The sequence below is a fragment of the Desmodus rotundus genome, chromosome 3 (genome assembly GCF_022682495.2).
Source record: "Desmodus rotundus isolate HL8 chromosome 3, HLdesRot8A.1, whole genome shotgun sequence".
Taxonomy (NCBI): Eukaryota; Metazoa; Chordata; class Mammalia; order Chiroptera; family Phyllostomidae; genus Desmodus; species Desmodus rotundus.
The window spans coordinates 89,931,357-89,953,067 of record NC_071389.1 but is presented as its reverse complement, the minus strand read 5'-3'; the positions used below and the strand labels follow the sequence as shown (position 1 = coordinate 89,953,067).

Below are 21,711 nucleotides of genomic sequence, written 5' to 3'. Positions count from 1 at the left end.
CTGGATAGTCAATGGCAGGTAAGATCCTCAAGGAAGAAACAACCTAAGACAGACACAGTCATGAAGGCGCCATCAGGGAAGGATTTAGGGGATTATTGAGGAGGAGAAAAAGACCCTCACCCTTCAGCTTTGTCAATGCCTGAGTCCTCATTCTATCTATAAAAAGTCTCCTTATCTCTTGGCTGCCTTGCTTCCCCCACCTAATTCAGGCCTGAAACAATGTCAAAGGGAGGTGCAGCCCTGTGCAGGAACAGGCAATTCCTGGCCAGGGATGAGGGCAAGATCAGGCCTGAGAAAGAATGCATAAAATCCTGTGAAACCTGCTTTGCTAAGAATGCCCTCAGGTTCAATGTTAAGGGTACAAACACAAAATGAGTTTATTTCCCAAGGTTTTATAGCTGATTGGTGTCACCCTGTCTACCAGACCCTGACTCAAAAAGATCCCCATGATCCCAGAAATGTTATCTGTAAACCTTATATGCATGCTATGTATATCTATGCAAACTAAACTCAATAAAAGCCCATTGAGAAAGAGGCTTGAGGTCCTTCTCCTCAGAGAGATTGGCTACCTTTCCTCCCCAAGCAGATCGTATCTTGGTAGATTTATTCTCATCTGTAGCAGCTGGGAGAGCTCTACTGGATGGAGCTCCCCCACAGTGAAGAGCTGGGAGGAAGACCCAGTATTCTCACAGATTCCTCTGTGAGATAGGATAGTAAGAAGCTAGGAAAATCCCCAGGCAAGTAGAATGGAAAAACTGAGACAAAATTAAACAAGGCCAAACAGTTTGAGCAATTTACAGCTAACTGGTGAATCACAAGACCTTACCTCCCCAAACCAAGAACACAAGAATTATACTTCTCCTCCCTAACCAGAGAATACAAAGCCTCCCTAGCCATACACCACAGGTGTCTGGGGAAGAGAGGAATGCTAATGTAAACTAAGAGATAATACTAAGAGACAGCGAGATAACACTGAAACAAAGGTAGCCAGCTTCAGAAGGAGCCGAGGGACTCCTCTTTCAGCTCCCCCTCTTACTTCCAAGAGAAACATCACATCTGCACTCCCCCTAGGAATTTTCCCCTCCCAAATTCCTATGTTTCCCCTATATAAACTTGCTTCTGAAAGCCCAAGATAAGGTGAATGTTAAGAGGTTTCACCTGCCACCTTCTCAGGCTGCTAACCTTTTATAACCTTTATTAATAACCTTTTATTAATAAAAGCGAAATTATAATTCAATCTCTGTCTCTGCTTTCTGGCTGAGAGATGACAGGCAGCATGAGCCTCAGATTCTTGCTTGCCCTCTGGTTTCCCAAGGACAGTTTGAGGACTACCCTTATATCTGAGTTCTGCTTCATCTCAATTTGTGAGGACAAGTCAGCAGTGCTCTCACCTTACTATTGTCAGTGGAAATTAGGTTCTTCCACAAAGAAGGAGGGGACAGTTCTGGAGGAAACTCCAGAGGTGCCCAAGGACTAAGACAAAGGACATCAATACAGAACAGAGACCCTGTTCTAAGACCTATTTTCCCCGCTTTTTGGGAAAGCACTGAATCGTGGTGAATCATGACTGCACCTGCTCAGATGCTTTATGACTCCTGACTCATTATAATAGCATTATAATAAATTAGTATTGTGGGACCCCCTCCCCCAGTGGGAAATCAGGGAAAATCATGGGAGACCTCATGCACAGCAGCTTAAAAGTAATGTAACTACTTGTACATGTACAATAAAAGCCCACGAAAACTAGCCAGGAAATATCCAACTTATAAGAATAGAATCCCTCCAGGCACTGAGGGTCAATCTCTGTTTGAAGTCGACCCACTCCCATGTTCTCTGGAGTGTACTCTTACATAATAAATCTGTTCTCTCTCTTTCTGCTATAAACTCTCTGTGTCTTCAGTTCAATTCATTGTTTGCAATCACCAAGAACCTGGGTTACCTGTGCCCACCTGAGACACCAGGATCACAGGGAAAGCATTCCAAAAACCCATGCACAATAGATGGTGATGTAGCATGGTTTATTCACATGGAAATAGAAGCTGGCCCCAGAAGACATTTCCAATGTCTCATCTCCCTCTGCGCTGCCATGGAATATCAGGGCCAGAAATAGTCAATGTCCAGAGATTCTGTGCTCTATCAAAGTACAGTCCAGTCCAACATTCAGGTAGCTTAGAGTGTATTCCCAGCTGCAGTCCATTTCAGGTTCCCTCCTGGAGCCGGCATGTGGAGTTGCACAGCGATGGGCCACATGGTTGCTAGGGCCCTACTAAAGACAAGATTGGACTATTTCATTGGCAAAATTGACAGATGAAACATTAAGAAGTCAGGAAGGGAACCCCCTTAAATGTACATCATCAGTAAACCACATCACAGAGCCACGTCCTCCTGTGCAGGTCTCAGCAAATTCTTTTCCTTTAGACACCGCAAGAACCACACTTTACTGGTAACAATACGTCCTGCTCCTAGCTTTATTGCAAAGAGCTTGGCTTTCTTCCAGTGCTTCCTGGGACTGTGGCAAAAAAAAAACCAAAAAAAACCCACCTGACTTCTCTCCTCAAATATTTTAGCAAAGGTTCAGGCACAACACTGGAATATATTTTTCCAGGTGATCACTCCCCAGCTTTCCTTCCAGGCTCATAGAGACCATGTGCTAGAGAAGATTCCTTATTTCACTGGCTTTTCTTCCCTAAAATGTGACCACAGCCCTGAAATTCAGATAAATCCATGGCCCTTCAATCTGGACCTACCCATAATTTTTTTTCTCACTCTACTGGAATTCTTGAAAAAAAAATTGAACATGGATTTACCTCTTCCACTCCCACAATTTAAATAATTAATTTATAAGGAAAAGGGACTGAGATGCAACCAGGCAGTGTTCTTCTGCCCTACTTTATTATTTTTTATTGTACCATTTTTTAAATGAGAAAAACTGACTCCTTTTTAACCACTGAGGAACAGAGTAAGGTAGGGCATGAGAAAAGGATTCTATTCTTGTTTTAACTAGACTGGAAACTAAACTTTTGAACTTTCCAGTTCTGTGCTAATGCCTGGATATCCATCAAACCTCCTGACTACCCCTTGAAGGACTAAGGAAAGAATGTTCACATGTCCAGACCACCTGACATTCACTGTCCAGACCACCATTTAGAGGATTACCATCTCTAAAGAGCAATCTAAAGACTAAGAAGGCAGGACTAGTTTTCTCAGGACTGTATACCATAGGAACATTCGGCTTTTCTTTCTTCTTTGCACCACTCTGAGGATTGCCTAGTTGTGTTTCCAGTTTTCACACCTTAAGACAACTGTATAAATTTTTATCATTGTGGACAAAAAGGGGCCATATACTAAACCTCACAAGCTGAGGGGAGACCTTCGTGGCAGCCTTATTAACTCAGAGACCTAAAGTAACCACGAAGGATGGTCTGAAATTAAAACTTATTGACCAAAAGCAGGTTATGGCAGATAGTCATGTCCTAGGCTAGAATCTTTACCTTAATTGAGCCTGTCTATTGTCTTTTTGCATCTATGATAATGTAACCTTTGGAATGTCAAAGTAATTATCTTTTTTGGACACTTGAAAGCACAGATGCTGCACCAGAGCACCGGAGTGAAGACCACAAACCCCCTCATTGTTACTGAGTTGATTGTTGACTATTAACTACCCTGTGTCCACCTATGTAAAAGAAGTACTACATCTATCATTTTACTTTTTAATCCAATCTCAGACGTCTCCCTGCTTTGCTTTCTGCCTCCTTCCTAATCTATCACCAGTTGATTTTAACTAACCCACCTACGTCCTCTCTTGTGATTGTAATTTATAAAGCAGGACACAGAATTGCAATTTTCTGAAGAATTTCCTAATCCACTGAGGTTTTGCTTCCCAACAATTGTCAGTTTGGTGCAAATAAGCTCATAAAGGTTCTTACAGGTTTGGATGTTTCTTATGTTGACCTCATTTATTTCTAGCAAAGCCTCCCGAATCTGCGTGAGTTTGTTCAACACCATAAACCACTTTTCACATTCAGGTATTTGCATTTTATAAACTTTCCCAATGCTATATTCATACCCTTGAAACTCCAGTAGGTAGCAGAGCTGGAGAACTCCAAATTTCATTCATTAAATATTTTTTTGTACTGATTGCTGTATCAGGTCACAAAGCAGTTGAGAAGTAGAAGTGCATAAAACGTGGGCCTTCCTTTTTTTATCATTTCAGATGAATGGAAAAATTGTCTTAGAGCAGCTGGCATGGCGCACACACAGTGTAATGAGAACAGAGGATGGAAAGAACAGTTCTGTGGGGTCAGGATGGAATCACAGTGGTGTCAGTTGAGCAGGGTTTTCTGTGAGGAGTGATTATATGGATGGTGGAGAAACAACCTAAGCAGAGTAAATGTGTGTGCAAAGGCATGGATGTGGAAGAGCTTACAGTGGGCAAAGCATGAGTATACTTTGAGTGTGGGGGAAAGGGTGTGAACTGGGGCATGGCCCATAGTGAGGCTGAAGAAGGTTCAATAGGTAGATTAAGGCTGGACTGGAAAGGGTCCTTATGCCAGTCTAGGGATCTGAGTTTTATTGAACAGGCAATGGGAAGCATTACAGAGTTTTAAATAGAGGAGTTACATTATTAATTCATTAATTTCTTTTTCTCTTTCTTTGTTCCTTTGGTAAAGTAAAAATAATATAAATGGAACCATTTTAGAATGAAGTCAGATGGGGAGAAAATGCAGACAACTGTAACTGAATAACAATAAAAAATTTTTAAAAAATGATAGTCAGAGCTGCCATCCCTGAGGAACTGCCTTGCATGTTTTATTTCTTAAATCTTTGCAATTTTAAAACAGGGCAAATTCAGCACATAAAGCAACCTTATGTGCTGAACAACTGTTTGCAAAGATAACAAGAAAACAGATATTATAATTACCAGATGAGTGACTACTAGGCTGAAAATTAACAACACTGTTTAGAATTAGCATCACTGTGTTAGCTTAACTGTATCAATAGAAATGTCTTCCTTCTACTGATAGAATTGCTCTCCTTCCCTTTCTCATAAATTCCGCTTGCTGTTATCTCTTAATCAGAACCCTCCTTAGGTTTCTGTCTGAATCAATGTGCCTTGAATAGTTACTTTTTATAAAGATTTAATTTCTTTTTAGAGAGAGGGGAAGGAAGGGAAAAAGAGAGGGAGAAAAACATTACTGTGTGAGAGATACATCAGTCAGTTGCCTCTCACACACCACCAACTGGGGACCTGGCTTTGGACTCATGCATGTGCCCTGACCAGGGATTAACGGGCGACCTTTGGGTTCACAGGCTGGCGCTCGATCCACTGAGCCACACCAGCCAGGGTAAATAGTTATTTATTTTTTTAATCTCAAATAAATGCTTGTTGCCTTTCATTTCGGCCTTTCATGTGTAGTTTAACTCTTTCCTTCCTCCCTCCCTCCCTTCCTTCCTTCTCTCTCTCTCCTTCGCTCCCAGCTTCTTCCTTCTTTTCTGTCTCCAACATTAGCCATAGAATAGATTGGATACAGAAGAAGGTGGCAGCAGGGGCCTACAAAGGGGCAGTGTTGATGCTGGTGATGCAGACAGCTAATTGGGAGGCAAAAATCATAGTAAGAGGCCTGTCTGGAAAAAGTCCAGGCATTATTAACATAACAAAAACAGTTTGTGTGGCACCAATGTAACCTGGCATCTGAGAAGAATGGACTGGAACCTGCATGTGTGAATAATGACAATGTCACTCTCCTAGTCATTGGGGGCAGTAGACACCATTGAGTGAGCATGTGTACTGTGCCATCACACTCAAAATGACTGAGCAAGTAAAGCAATGAATCTGCATCAAATTTTGCGTTAAGCTTGAACATTCCTTCATGGAAACTATTTAGATGATTCAGAAGGCTACAGCTATGGGCAACTGGTCATTGGCAGCTTCATCACAACAGCTTGCCCACTCATGCCAAGTCTCATGCAGAGTTTTTTGGTGGTACACCAAATCACCCAGGTGTCTCAGCACCCATATAGCCCATACTTGGCACCCTGTGACTTCTGGCTTTTCCTGGGTCTAAAATCACCTTTGTTAGGGAAGAGATTTCAGACTCTCGATGAGATTAAGGAAAATACAATGGGGGCAGCTGATGGTGACTGGGAGAACTGTGTGAGGCCACAAGGTGCCTACTTTGAAGGGGACTGAGGCTTCATTGTCCACAAAGTTTCTTGTATCTTCTATCTTCTTCAATAGATGTCTTTATTTTTCATATTACATGGCTGGATACCTTCTGGACAGGCCTCATACATGATAACCAAGTAGATCTGGGGAAAGGGACAAGGAAAAGAATGGAGTTCCAGATGACTTTTAGTGTTCTAAAGTAACTTGATACCTGATGATATGATTAACTGAAAGAGGGAATAGTAGGGGAGGATCAGGTTTGAGGATCAAATAAAGACTTGTTTTGAGTCAAAAGGGGTTTATAAACTTGTGAAACATTTAGGTGAACATGTCTAGGAGACAGGTAGAAATAAAAACAAAGGTATGGGATACATGCCAGTAGCCATAAGAGGAATGCATTGGCCTGGCCAAGCTTGTTTATCAGGAAGGTAACTGTCTGAAGATAGAAGCTAGGGTACACCAACCAACATCATAAAAGAGTGCTGAAAAAGACCGCACAGCAAAGAAAATGGATACCAAGAAAAGATTGGACAATGGACAGTGAGTTGAATAGCACTGGCTGCTGGTTCTGAGAGGAAGTGGAGAGTCAGAATTAAAGAGACCACTTCTCACTCCCAGATCAAGAGTTACATTAGTGTCAGGGGGGATAAATTCCAAAGTGAGTGGGATTCAGGCATTGAAAGAGACATGTAAAAACAGCTGACTTAAAATATTCTTTGAAGAGACTTAGCTGTGAAAGAGAGAGAGAGGGCTGGAGGTAAGCTATAAAGGAAGATTATTTTTTAAGGACAAAACAGAATTGAGCATGTTATTTGCTTTTTGAATAGTTTTTTGCTTTTTGACCATCACAAACAACTTATAAAATACTAGGAAATTAGGAAGTTTTCTGATTTTAAAAAATATCTAAACTAAAAAATGATTGTTTTCTCAAGAGTCAAATAGTGAAGCAAGCAATTCTGTTTATTTCTATCTTGACAATTATTTTGTTATCTAAGGTCATCTTTAATCCAGTGTCTCAAATAAGATTTGCATTTTTCAATTTGACATGTCAACTTAGCACATGAAAGGTAAGTGCCCATTAAAAAGGGGGGCTGCAAGACTTAGAGGAGGTATGATTCACTGTACCCTGTCAATGTAAGAAAGGTCCAAAACTGTAAGAACTTTTATGAATTTACTTGAACCAAACTGATGACAATTGCTGGGAAACAAAACCTCAATGGATTGAGAAAATGCTCCAGGAAATGGCAGTTTTGCACCTTATTTTATACATCAAAAGAGAAAACCTAAATTGGTTACATGAAATCCATTGGTGGTAGATTAGGGAGGCAGGAGAAAGCAAAGAGGGGGTGGGAGGGTGGAAGGACTTCTGGGATTGGATAAAAAGTAAAATGATAGACACATACTTCTTTTATATAGGTGGGTACAGGATTGTTAACAGTCACAATTAACATAACAATAACAAGAAGAGAATATGTGGTCCCCTATGGGGTGGTGCCCTGTGCTTTGAGGAGTCCAGAAAAAGGAAATCTGACATTCCAAAGATCTATTATCTTAGATGCAGAAAGACAATAGACAGGCTCAATTAAGGTAAAGACTGGCTTTTGTCGGGGAAGATTCCAGCCTGGGATATGATTGCCCACCTCGACCTGCTTTCAGTTAGAAAGTTTTTTAACTGCAGACCATCTTGTGTGGTTACTTTAGGTCTCCAAGTTTGTAAGGCTGCCACACAGGCCTCCCCTGAGCTCATCACATTTATTATGTAACACTAAAACCTGAAATCTTTCAGATTTCATCAAAAACCTGAAATCTGAAAGATGGTTTTCAGAATCTGGGTTTCAGTTATTTCACTTTATTCAGTTATTTTATTCAGTATTTCTCTTAAAATTATACTCTCATTTAAAATCTCAGTTAAATTAAGAGGTCCTTGTTACTCTAGGTATTTTTTAATATTCCTGATCATAAAATTGTAATAAATAGCTAAATATAACAATAATAATAAATAAAAATAAAATACTTAAATAATATGTAATAGGTAAAATAAATATAAAAATAGTAAAAAACTGATAATTCACTATCATAAGACTTTAAATACAGCTAAATGATAAATAAATAACTGAGACAGGGCAGCAGCCTTTGGGCAGCCATACTCTGAGTTCCCAGGTCATTGCTGAAGGGAACTAGATATTTGCATGAGAAGTTCAAGGAAACTGCTCTCTCAAATGCCAGGACTCAACAGTTATGAGGCAAATTTCAGCCATAGTGTGCCCTGTGCCATGCTTCATGCAACTGTCAACATAAGAAACATTTAAACCTGTAGATAATTTTTGTGAGTTCATTTGAGTCAAACTGACAACTGCTAGGAAGCAAAGTCTCAATGCATTGAAAAATGCTCTGGAGAATGGCAGTTTTATCACCTTATTTTATACATTACAATCAAAAGAGGATACCTAAGGAGGTTACAAGAAACCCATTGGTGATAGATTAGGGAGGCAAGAGAAATCAAAGCAGGGAACCTTTGGGACTGGATGAAAGGTAAAATGATAGACACTTATACACAGGTGAGTACAGGATCATTAGTAGTCAACAATTAACATGATAACAATAACAATGAGGGGATTTATGGTCTCTCCCTGGTGAAGTACCTATGCTTTGAGGGGTTCAGAATAAGAAAATTTGACATTACACAGGTATGTTATCATAGATACCAAAAGGCAGCATGTAACAGGGTGCAAAGCTGGGGCCCACTAAAATTCTCCACAGCCCATGGTTGGGGTTTGGGGCATGGGGGAAGTGAATGATACAGCTTAAAACACTTTGCATAACAAAAAGGCACACTAATAGCTGTGCCACTGCCCTGAGTGAAAGTCAGGTCTCTTGCCCTGACTAAAGATGGCAGCCAAGAGATGGTAGAAGATACAGGAAACCTGCAAATATAGCTCATTGTAGGAGGAGCAGCAAGAGATGTGGTCACATAGGAAGCTCCAAATCAGCATTTAATCTAAGGGCAGGCAGAGAGAGAGAGAGGCTGGTCCACCACTGAGAGAGTAGGTAGCAGTCATGCTGGTCTGTAGGGAAGAGATAGTCATGTGAGAGAGTCTGCCAGGATGTCTGTAGTGAGGGAGGAGCTATGTCTCCTCCTCTGAGGATTCAGCCATGCAGCCTGGGCTAGTAAGAAAGTGGTAGCAGGCAGCTATGAGGAGTAGCCAGAAGGGATTTTGGTCACGAGATCTGAGTAAGGAAGCAGCAGCCAAGAGTGAGAGAACGGTATGCTGCCACTCTGATCATGCCCACTGTGACTGACCCCCAAACAGCAAGGACTCTGCCTTACAAGACGCTGACCTGCTGCCTCGCAGACCCTGACTCGTATCTGGACTCTTAGGACTTGGGACATATGGAGAGGCCACTCTCTTGGGACTTGTGCCTTCCTGGACTTCACCATGATCCAGTGAAACATGGCACATGTTTTCCTGGACTATTACATGGAGGCTGAGGACAACATACCCAGATCTTGAAGGAAAGAGCTGCTGTGAGAGGATGGCAACTTTGAAACCTACAAGTACACCCTCCAGAGGAGATGGAAAACTGTTTGCGCAGCTGACTTAATAACAGATAAGGAGATGGGGAACTATCGGGCCTGGTTTTGGCTTACAGCCTGGCGGGGAAGCAAGGGAAGAGCTGAGTCTTGTGGGAGAACAGGGCTCTAAAAGAGAGCTCTCAGCCCCACTGAGGTTTCACCCCTGTAAATAAAAACCTGTTTCCTCCAACACTAACTATTAGTTCATGTGTCAAGGTGCCATATGCATGGGCCCCAGTTTGCTCAGTTATAAACAGACAGGCTTTGTTAGAGAAAAATACTAGCCTAGGACATGACTACCTGCCACGAAGTGCTTTTAGTTAGACAGTTTTCATTTCAGATTATCTTATGGTTTCTTTATGTCTGAGTTTGTAAGGCTGCCACGTAGGCCTCCCCTGAGCTTGTCAGGTTCACATATGACCCCTTTTTATCCACACAACAAGCCCCTCCAGACCCTGCTGCCCTACGCAGTGTGGGACCTGTTCTGAGAAACAGAGGCTGACACTGGGACTTGCAATACAGAGCTGTGACCTTGGAGACCCAGAAGGCTGCCTTGTTGGCCAAACTCAGCACTCAGGGAGTGTGATCCTCTTGAAAATGCTCTGGATTTTGCACAATGGGCAAGAGGTTTAATTTGGAAATATAGGCTTGGCCACCACAGAACAAAAGCAAAAATGGACATGAGATATGCATTTTCATTATTCTTCCTTAAGGAAAGGTGGTCAGAACATTTCATTCTTTTTAAACAAGGCAAGCAGTTTCAGCTTTTCCTAGGTGCCCATCCACCCTGAGGTACTGAACCTTAGTCCCTTATCAGGAGGTAACTCTTCACAGAGCCCCAGGGACAGAGCAGCAAGGACTGAGGGAGGGGTTCTACCACAGTCTGGTCACTCCTGCTGCCTTCCTCTTCCCCCACCCACCCTGTAACACACATACTTTCTCTTTCCTAGGGGCAATCACCACTTCCAAATCAATGTAAGATCTTCACAAGGACTATGAGAAGTTCTTATCCCATGAGTTATCTAAGCAGTACTACAGGCAAAGTCTTTTAGATAATTTACAATGTGATTCTTGGATATCTTGATGTTTGCTCATCAGTTGTAATAAACTTTATTGCATGGACTATATGGCAGTCATAAAATGATAACAGTGACGCACACTGGTGGTATGATTATTTTATTTAGCCCACAAACTTTTATTGAGCACCTACTATATGCCAGAAGATACACTAAGGTCTGGTGACATGATGACAGAAGACACAGTCCTGGCCTCAAGGTACTCAATAGATATTGTGAAATAATAGAATAAATACATGAGGTCTGTTCAGAAAAAGTCCAGCCACTGTTAATATAACAAGAACAGTTTGTGTGACGCTGATGTAACCTGGCAGCCAAGGAAAGTGGATTGGAACACGCATGCGTGAACGATGACAACCTCACTGTACTAGTCAGTGGGGGCAGTAGATGCCATTGAGTGAGCATGTGTATTGTGTAGCTACAACATTCAAAATGACTGTGCAAGTAGAGCAATGAATCTGCATCAGATATTTCATTAAGCTTGAACATTCCTTTGTGGAAACTATTCAGATGATTCAGAAGACCACAGCTATGGGCAACTGGTGATTGGCAGCTTCATGCGACAGCCCGCCCACTCATGCATCAAGTCTCATGCAGGTTTCTTTGGTGGTACACCAAATCACTCAGGTGACTCAGCCCCCTACAGCCACATTTGACACCCTGTGACTTCTGGTTTTTCCCAAAACTAAAATCACCTTTGAAAGGAAAGAGACTTCAGAATGGCGATGAAATTCAGGAAAATACGGTGGGGCAGCTGATGGCAATTGGGAGAATTGTATGAGGAACCAAGAGGCCTACTTTGAAGGGGACTGAGGCATCATTGTCCTATGTACAATGTTTCTTGTATCTTGTAATTTCTTCAATAAATGTCAATATATTTCATAGTACATGGCTGGATACTTTATGGACAGACCTTCATGTATTGGTCTTTCCTCCTGTTTCTAACCCAGGGTTCTTGAAACCCTGGTAAATTCCTGGGTGGTAAAAGCACTAGGAGCAGCTTTTGTTCTAATATTTGGTCTTTGACTCTGGTTCCTGACACAGGGCACCTGAAACCCTTGTCATTTCCTGGGTGAGAGCAGTGTCTTTTGTTCTGATGATGAAACTCCAGTGGGGCTCCTGCATGATGGCTGCTGAGCAGACTGACAAAGCCGCTGTTAGAAGTTCAGAATTTTCAGCCTCACCCTTCCTTGTCCTGAGAATGGAGTTAATGATTATGGAGTTAACGATTATGGAGTTAATGATTAACATGATGCAGACTCCACCAAAAAAACCATAAAGTGGGATTTGGGTGGCTTCCAGGCTTACAAATACATCCATACTGGGAGGGTGATACACCCCAATCCACAGAAGCTGCCGCACTCAGGACCCTCCCAGACCACCACTTCTGTGTCTCTTCATCAGGCTGTTCATCTGTATCCTTTAATAAGCTGGTAAATGTAAGTAGGTGTTTCTCTGAGTTCTACGAGCTTCTCTAGCAAATTAATAAGACCCAGGACAGGGTGGGGTCATGGAAACCTCTAATTTGTAGCCAAATCAGACATAAGTTGTGGTAACCCAGGGACCTACTACTTGCAACTGGCATCTGAAAGGGGGGCAATCTTATGGGAGTGAACCCTAAACCAGTGGGATCTGACACAATCTCTAGGTCAGAAGTATTAGAATTTAGTTAAATTGTATAATGCCAAGCTGGTGTAGTGGAGAATCAGTTGGTGTGGGGGGGGGCAGTGGGGGGAACCCACACATTTGGTGACCAGAAAGGTCAGAAGATGAAGTATCTTGTATGAGGAGTAAAGGAAACTCACAGGAGAGAAGCACAGGAAGAGCAAAGAGCTAGGTTTTTCCCTATTTAGGAGGAAGTCTAGAGTGAGGTTTTTCCTTATATGGATAAGTAGACAAATAAAATTTGATAATACGTGCTATAATGACACAAAGTATAAAGGACAAGAAAGGGTAAAGGCAGCAAAAGAATTCTGGCTGAGGAATCAAGACAGTTTTCACAGAATCCACAGCACTTGAGCTGAGGTTTGAAAAACAAGGATGAACTAAGCAGGAAGGAGGCTATTCCAAACTAAGAGACAGAAAATCTTGCAAAAGTATGCACATTTGAGGAAACAAATCACCTACTATTGCTCCATTGTTCAACATGAGGCAGCTTAGACTGGTGTGGAGGAGAGACTGTTCCAGGTTGCAACTGCTGCCAGACCCACAAGCTGGACTAGGGCCTGGACAGAGATTGCTTCCCAACAACCCTACTTGTGGACTATCTGATTGTAGTCAATACATATTCTGACATGAGCCAGCACTCCTTCCCTGTCTCCTGCTACATGCTGGTTCCTGGGACAGGCCATTGTCCTGACCTGGTCAAGCATGTGATTTCCCATACCTGGTATCATTCACATAGTCATACCCATGACTATCCCCCTCCCCAACCTATGTAGTTCTTTGGCTCCTGACAAGCTGCACAGAATCCATTTCATTTTGTAGCCACCTAAGATGTGCTTCATATGCTAAATTTCCATTAATAAACTATATAAATTACCAAACTAGAGTGACCAGCCTTTTCTGTTTTCCCTGCCCTCTGCTTACAAAGATAGATTTTCAATCCTGGAACCTTCACTGGGTCTGTGTATATTAACAACTGGATATCTATGAAGGGCCTAATTTGTGATGCCAACAAATTTCTATGTTATCTTGTAGACTACAGTCTCTGAAGAATTCTGAGCTGTGTGGTCACATAAACAGAGTTACTAATTGGAAAGATTACTCTGCAACGATGCAGAAAAATAGGATGAGAACCAGACAGAAGTACCAGTGCTGAAGGACGTCACGTGCTCAACCAGTGGTAGTGGGGCTAGAGGGCATGGAAGGAGGAACTGCTTAAGAAGAATGCAAGGCAGACCTGGGGGATTGTAAGTAGGAGGAAGGAATCCAGCATAACTTTCAGATTACTGATGTGGACCATCAGGTGAATGGCTGACAACATGCAAGACTGGGGAAAGAGGAAGGCAAATGAAATTGGAGGTGGAAATGAATTTCATTTTTGATATGGCAAGTTTTAGTTTCCATGGAAGGTTCAGATTTGGCACCAATGTCATTGTGGGGGTCATCAGCATATGGATGTCACTGAAGTCAGGGGTTGGGGAGGTTTGCCAGGCAGAGCATGGGACACCTAGGAATGACAATGCATAAGGGTCAATCAAGAAAGAAGAGCCAGAAAAAAACAATGAGAGGCAAGATAGGCCAGAAAAGCATAAAAAGAATCAGGGAGTCATTAACAAAAAATAAGAGTTTAAAAGAAGGAGCTGACAGAATAATCAAACAGTATGGTATTGGTAGAAAAATAGACACACAGACCAATGGAACAGAATAGAGAAACCAGAAATAAACCCACATGTATATGGGCAACCAAATTTAGGCAAAGAAGCAAAAATCATAGAATGTAGAAAGCCTTGTCAATAAATGGTGTTGGAGTTCAGGAAGCACAGAGAGTCCAACCAAATTAGACCCAAAAGGGGACCACACCAAGACACATCATAATTAAAATGCCAAAGGTTAACGATAAATAGAGAATCTTAAAAACAGCAAAAGAAAAGCAGAATGTTACCTACAAAGGATTTCCCATAAGACTGTCAGCTGATTTCTCAAAAGAAAGCTTGCAGGCAAGAAGGAGCTGGAAAGAAGTATTCCAAGTCATGAAAGGCAAGGACCTACAGCCAAGATTACTCTATCCAGCAAAGCTATCATTTAGAATGGAAGGGAAGATAAAGTGCTTCCCAGATAAGGTCAAGTTCAAGGAGTTCATCATCACCAAGCTCTTATTATATGAAATGTTAAAAGGACTTATTTAAGAAAAAGAAGAAGATCAAAACATGAACAGTAAAATGACAACAAATTCACCACTATCAACTGAATCCAAAATACAAAAACAAACTAAGCAAACAACTAGAACAGGAACAGAATCACAGATATAGAGATCACTTGGAGGGTTATCAGTTGGGAGGGGGAGGATGGGGGAAAAGGTACAAGGATTAAGAAGCATAATTGATAGGTACAAAATAGACAGGGGGATGTTAAGAATAGTATATGAAATGGAGAAACCAAATAACTTATATGCACGACCTATGGACAGAACTAAGGAGGCGGGGATTGCTGGAAGGAAGCAGGGTACTGGATGGAGGGGCAAAAAGGGGAAAAATTGGGACAATTGTAATAGCATAATCAATAAAATATACTTAAATTTTAAAAAACAAAATACAAAATAAACAGATCTTTACCAGGAAAAATAAATGAATAAATGGTATTGGGAAAAACTGAAGGCCACATGCAAAGAATGATACTAGACTGTTATTTGACACCATTCACAAAAATTAACTCAAAATGCATTACAGACTTAAATATAAGACCTGAAACAATAAAATACATATAAGAAAACATAGATACCAAGTTATGGACCTTGTTCTCAGAGAGGTTTTTGTGAACTTGACACCAAATGCAAGGCAAGTAAAAGCAAAAGAAAGAAAGAAAGAAAGAAAGAAAAGAAAGAAAGAAAGAAAGAAAGAAAGAAAGAAAGAAAGAAAGAAAGAAAGAAAGAAAGAAAAAGAAAGAAAGAAAGAAAAGAAAGGAAGAAAGGAAGGAAGGAAGGGAGGGACTACATCAAACGAAAAAGCTTTTGCAGAGAAAAAAAAATAATACCAACAAAACAAAAAGGTAACCAACCAAATGGGAGAAGGCATTTGCAAATAATACCTTCAATAAGGTGCTAATATCCAAAAAAAATAAAGAACTCATACATCTCAACAACAACAACAACAACCCCTAACAATCCAATTAAAAAATGAGCAGAGGACCTGAACAGACACTTTTCCCAAGGAGACATACAAATGGCCAACAGTATATGAAAAGATGCTCAACTTCACTAGTTCTTAGGGAAATGCAAATCAAAGCTACAATGATTTAAACCTCACACCTGTTAGACTGGCTGTTCTCAACAAGACAAGAAATAAGTGTTAAATAGGGTGTGTAGACAAACTAACCCTCGTTCACTGCTGGTGGGAATGTAACCTGGTACAGCCAGACCTACCTTATGACCAACAGTGTTTCTTCTGAGTATCTACCCCCCAAAATTGAAAATATTTATTCATAAAGACACACACTCATATTTATCCTTATGTTCACTGCAATATTATTCACATTGTCCAAGACATGGAAACAACGTAAGTGCCGTTCAATAGATGCTTGGACCAAGATATGGTACATTTATACAATGGAATACCACTCAGCTATAAGGAAAGTTGAAATATTGCCATTTGTAACAGCATGAATGGATCTTGAGAATATCAGGCTAAAAGTAGTAAGTCAGATGGAGAAGGACAAGAACCATATGATTTCACTCATATGTGGGATATAAAACAGAAAGCAACAAAAGAATAAACAAAAGAAAGAAACTCATGGACACAGACAACAGCATGGTGATTACTAGAGGGGAAGGGGCATGAGAAGAAGGTAGTAAATTGCAAAGGAGGTCAAATAAATGGTGACGGAAGGAGGGTAGACCTCGGGTGGTGAGCACACAATGCAATATACAGATTATGTATTATAGAATTGTACACTTGAAACTTACATAATGTTATTAACCAATGTCACCCCAATACATTTAATTTCAGGAAAAAGAGCTGAGCCCTGTCTGGTCACCAGTTCTATCCGGGTCAGGGCACACACCTGGTTTGCAGGCAGGTCCCCAATTGGGGGTGTGCAAGAGGCAACCAATGGATGCATCTCTCACACATCGATGTTTCTCTCCCTCTCTTTCTCCCTCCATTCTCCTCTCTCTAAAAATAAATAATCTAGAAAGAGGAAGGAAGGAAGGAAGGAAGGAAGGAAGGAAGGAAGGAAGGAAGGAAGGAAGGAAGGAAGGAAGGAAGGAAAGAGGGGAAGAAAAAGAGCTGAGCAGTTGAGCAGTTGAGCAGTTTGGGGCGATTGATTAGTCCATGTGGGACAGGAGTGAGCGGCCATGGTTAAGTGGCAGTGAGGGTCCTTAGAATTGAGTTAGTGTAGGATCTATTTCTGAGGACACTAAAGGCTGCAGAGGTGTGGGGAGATGACGCCTGAAGAATGAATGGGGAAGCTAACTAAGCCAGATGCTAAAATCCTGCATGCAATTACCAGGCTGTGGGGGAATGGTGGCCTGTGAGGGGCGCCACCCACACCTGTCCAGTCAGCGCTGGAGGGATCAGAACGAGCGACTTTGGCGGGGAGGGTTGCAGGGAAGGCGAGATGGGAGTGATGGCACAGCGGTCCCAGGAAATCAGAGCCAACGACAGAGGGAGTCAGAGGGCTGAGTGCTGGATGACTCCTGGAGCGCAGGCCACTGGTTCCGGAGGACAAAGGAGGTAGATAATCCCAGAAATGGTTTGCCTGGCGGATGGTAGCTGAGCTCTACTGGGAGATAAGGGGGCTTGGAGCCCCTGAAAGCTACAGTCACTGCGGGCCTCCAAGGGACTAGAGACTGCGTGCGGTACAGTGGCGGAACCGCTCTCGCTTAGGTGCGTGGAGTTCAGGGTGAAGGGGGGAGGGTCCACTGGTGTCTGCCCCGAGATGGGCGGTTCGGAGTCCCTCCATCGCTCTCTGCTCCTGGGGGCGTCCCTTCCTCCCTGCTGTGCCCCGGGACTGGGCCTGGCAGGGGTTGCCCGCGCCCCACCTCCATCCGGCTGGCTTCCCACAGTCAGCATCCGGTGGTCTCCCACCCACTGCACCCAACTGGCAGAAGCTGCTCCCTTGAGACTCCTCTCGCCACATCCGTAAGGAAGAGGTGCTCGGACCAAGACTGGTCGGGGTTGGGGCCCAAGGGACAGGACTGGGCCTAAGGCACTCAGGGACGATATGGGCTGGGGGGTGGGGGAATGGGACAGGAATGGGGAGGTCGGTGCCCTAACCCAAGCGGAGCAAGGCCCTGCGGAAGGCGGACCTTGGAGGAGATCACCTGGGATGAATCACCAGGGTGCCATGCCGACTCAGGAGGGCCAGTCTGTTAGTTTGTACCACAGAGCCATCTTTATTTCCTCCACTGCACTAGCCACCATCCGTGGTAATTACTTATATTCCTTCATTTCCCTGGTTTCCACTAGAAGGTAACTTCCAGGAGAGGAGGCCAAGTCTCCTAGCATTCCCCAATGCTGTAACGGAGTGTGTATACTCTGTTCATGGAAGTCCTGAGGCCCAGCTTTCTGTTGAGGCTCCAATTTCTGATTAGATGTTTGAGATCTTATCTACACCTTAGAGCATTTTTACTGCACTTTCAAAAATTAGCACAATATATAATTCAACTTCAAACACAGTAGAGTTTTCATTATGCAGATGTGGATTAAGAGAAGGAGCCCAGCTAGCCAAGCAGGGACAACTGGAGGAAGCTGGAATACAGACAGGAATCTGCCCAGCTAAGCTAGACTTCTATTTCTTTTCCTGAAAGGTAGTACCTCTGACTGGCCTGGTTTGGCAAGGGGAGGCAGGACTGTGTTAGTAGATGTCTTTTTTGTTTCTAAAGTGAGCGAGATTTAATAGCAGAATTTCACCATTATTCTAAACCTGCACAACTTTTGAATAAATAGTTCCTTTCCTTTTCATAAAACTCTGGTATTGGGAGTCATGGTTCTTTTTGGTGCTGGGCAATAGAACCCAGAGCAATAGAAACCAGTGGTTCTTTTATAATTACTATTCCTAAGGTCTGAAGAAAACAGGCTATATACATTTGCACTGAGGGAGAATATGTAACATCGGGAAAAATTTCTCCACTTAACGCCTCTTTATTTCAAAAGCCTGACACATACACATACACACATCTTCAAGATGATTGCAATTTATTCTGCAAATCATTCTTTGCCCTGGCTCCCATTTCCCACAATAGTTTGTACACTCCATGACACCAGGGGACCAAAGGACCAGGGTCTGTTTTTGTTCAGAATTGAATATTCCATGCCCCAAATAGTGATTGACACAGAGTAGGTGCTTAGCAAATGCTTTTAGAATGAATGAAGGAAGGAATCTTTTTGATCTCAAGCTTTTAGAGTCATTCTTTTTCTTTGATTATTTTTTTAAAATGGCCCTGGCTGGTGTGGCTCAGGGAATCAAGTGCTGGCCTGCAAACCAAAAGGTCACCAGTTTGATTCCCTGTCAGGGCACATGCCTGGGTTGTGGGCCAGGTCCCCTGTTGGGTGCGTGTGAGAGGTAACCGATCAATGTATCTCTCGCACATCAACGTTTCTCTCCCTCTCTTTCTCCCTCCCTTGCCCTTTCTCTAAAAATAAATTTTAAAAATCTTAATATATATATTATGTTTATAAAATATATGTATCATATATTATGTTTAAGATCTCCTGTCAGTCTTTGAGATAGTGTTTATTCTGGTTTGGTTTCCATGCTCTCAATTCACTTGTTATCTACTCTTATGAATTCACAATAACACAAAATATTTAAAGACTTTTGTTTTGCTAGAACACAAACACAATAGATTTCTTCCACTGATGCCTGATGTGAGATATTATGAGAGGTGAAATGTTTCATAAAAATGATAAAATGTCATAATTATTGTAATTTTCTATCTTTGGTATTAAGGCATGTAACCTATTAAGGCATCCTATTATAATACAGGACCAAGATTGGATTCAGAAAAGTGATTTTCTTGTAAGAAGATTTAATTATCTCCAAAAGTTTGCAATACTTTTTATTCCACAGCTCCCTGGTCATTTCATGGGATCCACACCACCAAGAGGTCTGGCTATTGTTTTCTTAAAAGTCCTCATAGCACAAAAGACCTGAGTATACCCCTCCCACTGGACAACAAGGTTACTTGCCCTCCTTGTAAGAAAGTTTACCTTGATAGGTAAACTTCTTCTATTCCAGAGAAGCTGACCTACACCTATTTTTCTTAGTGTGATGTACTTACTTTCTGTGACACAAGATTATTTGAGGCCCCTAAGTGAATCTCACCAGAAAGGGGGAAAACAAAACCAAGTTTTATCTTTGTGGACATCCTAGCACATTTGGAAATGCCTCAGGCACTTTGCTCTGATAAAGGTCATTCTAAAATATAGACTGCATCCAGGAGTTCCTAGGCTCACAAAACAAAGTGGCCCTGTTCCCTGCTAGCATGTGGGCATCTGCGGGGAGGTCATATTCTCATCCCTGAACACAAGTAAAGCATCAACAGCAAACAAACCAACCCCAATGCTGATCTGCGAACAACAGCAGCACATTCTCATTATGAATACAGGGGAAACCAACCTCACTTCTGCTCTATTGCTTGGATAGGGCTATCCTAGGACACCAGAAATCAAGGCATAGAGTTTGAGGACAATCCTTGGAGATGTCACAATGGTAGATGGACTGCCAAATGAGATGGCACAAACTGGAAAGTGCTAGAAAAAGAGAAAAAGAGACAATTAGCCTAAACTGCTCATCAGCAAACCGCACTGCCGCCTATCCCCCCGTCCACACACAGACAGACACAGACACATCCACAGCCTCTAGTTCCATACCTTTCCACATTCTAGGGGATATCCTGATATCCTCGGCCTTGAACGATATTTCTTTTTAATTGCATGTTTTATTTTGAGAAAATTATATAGAGCTGTAGGGAGTAACACCTAGACATCCCACGTGTGCTTTACCCGGTTTCCCCCAAAGAAAACATCTGCCCAAACTACAGCACAGTATCACAACCAGGATATTGGCACTGCAGACACAGAACATCGCCATCCTGTCAGTCCCCTACTGCTGCCCTCTCATAGCGACATCCAACCTCTCCCTAACCCCTGGCAACCACTAATCTGTTTACCATTTTTATAATCAGTCCTGTCAAGAATGTTACATAAATGTATAGGGCCATTAAATGTACAGTTCCACAGTGTATGGAACCTTTGGGGATTGGCTTTTCCCCCTCCAGAATTCTCTGGAGATTTGCATAGGACATTGGCTGCACTGATAGTTCATTCCTTTTTGTTGCTAAGTGTTAACACCATGGAGTATCTTGTTTAGAATTTATTTTAAAATTATAGTTGACATACAATATTATGTTAGTTTCAGGTGTACCTTACATACCTTACAAAGCATCACCATGGTAAGTCCAGTACTTGCCTTGCACCATTCATTGTTATTACAGTGTTACTGACTATATGCTGCACTTTACATCCCTGCAACTATTTTTATAACTGGGAATTTGTACTTCTTAATATAGCTCAACATAAAAAAACATTTTACATTAGAAAATGGGTGGAGGACCTGAACAGATAGTTCTCCAAAGACATACAGATGACCAACAGACACATGAAAAGATACTCAGCATCACTAATCCTCAGGGAAATGAAAATCAAAACCACAGTGAGATGTCACCTCACACCTGACACAATGGCTACTATTAAAAAGTCAACAAGCAAGTGTTGGCAAAAATGTGTAGAAAGGGAACCCTCTTGCACTGTTGGGACTCTAAATTGGTGGAAGCGCTATGGAAAACAGTATGGAGTTTCCTGAAAAACTTAAAACTAGTACTATCATACGATCCAGCAATTCCACTTCAGGAATTTATCCTAAAATACTATTTCAAAAAGATATACACACCCCTATGTTCAATGCAGCATCATTCACAATAGCCGAGATACAGACCTTCATTTTTTAACCTGGAGACCTGCGCAGACCGGAAGGCTCCCCCTCTTCCAAGCATGGTGACACCACCGCACTCAGCCAGGTGCTGCTCCAACCCAAGCTGGAAGGAGGAGGGAGTGGGGCGGAAGGCGGGGCCAGGGGCGGGGTCAGGAGGGTGCGCAGAGGGTCACTTTGGAGCTGGCAGTAGGAGGGGCGGGGCCAGAGAGTCTACGTCGAGGAGGCAGTGGGTGGAGCGGAGC

At 42.3% G+C, this 21,711-nt stretch overlaps 1 long non-coding RNA gene across 1 annotated transcript; it reads right to left on the bottom strand.

Annotated features, from left to right (window-relative positions):
• Positions 1 to 2,027: 2,027 nt before the first annotated feature.
• Positions 2,028 to 21,711, bottom strand: LOC123478904 (uncharacterized). Its single transcript, XR_006654315.3, has 3 exons — positions 21,473 to 21,711; positions 20,096 to 20,229; positions 2,028 to 2,266 (listed from the first exon to the last, which is right to left on the bottom strand). It is a non-coding gene; the product is annotated as an uncharacterized lncRNA (long non-coding RNA).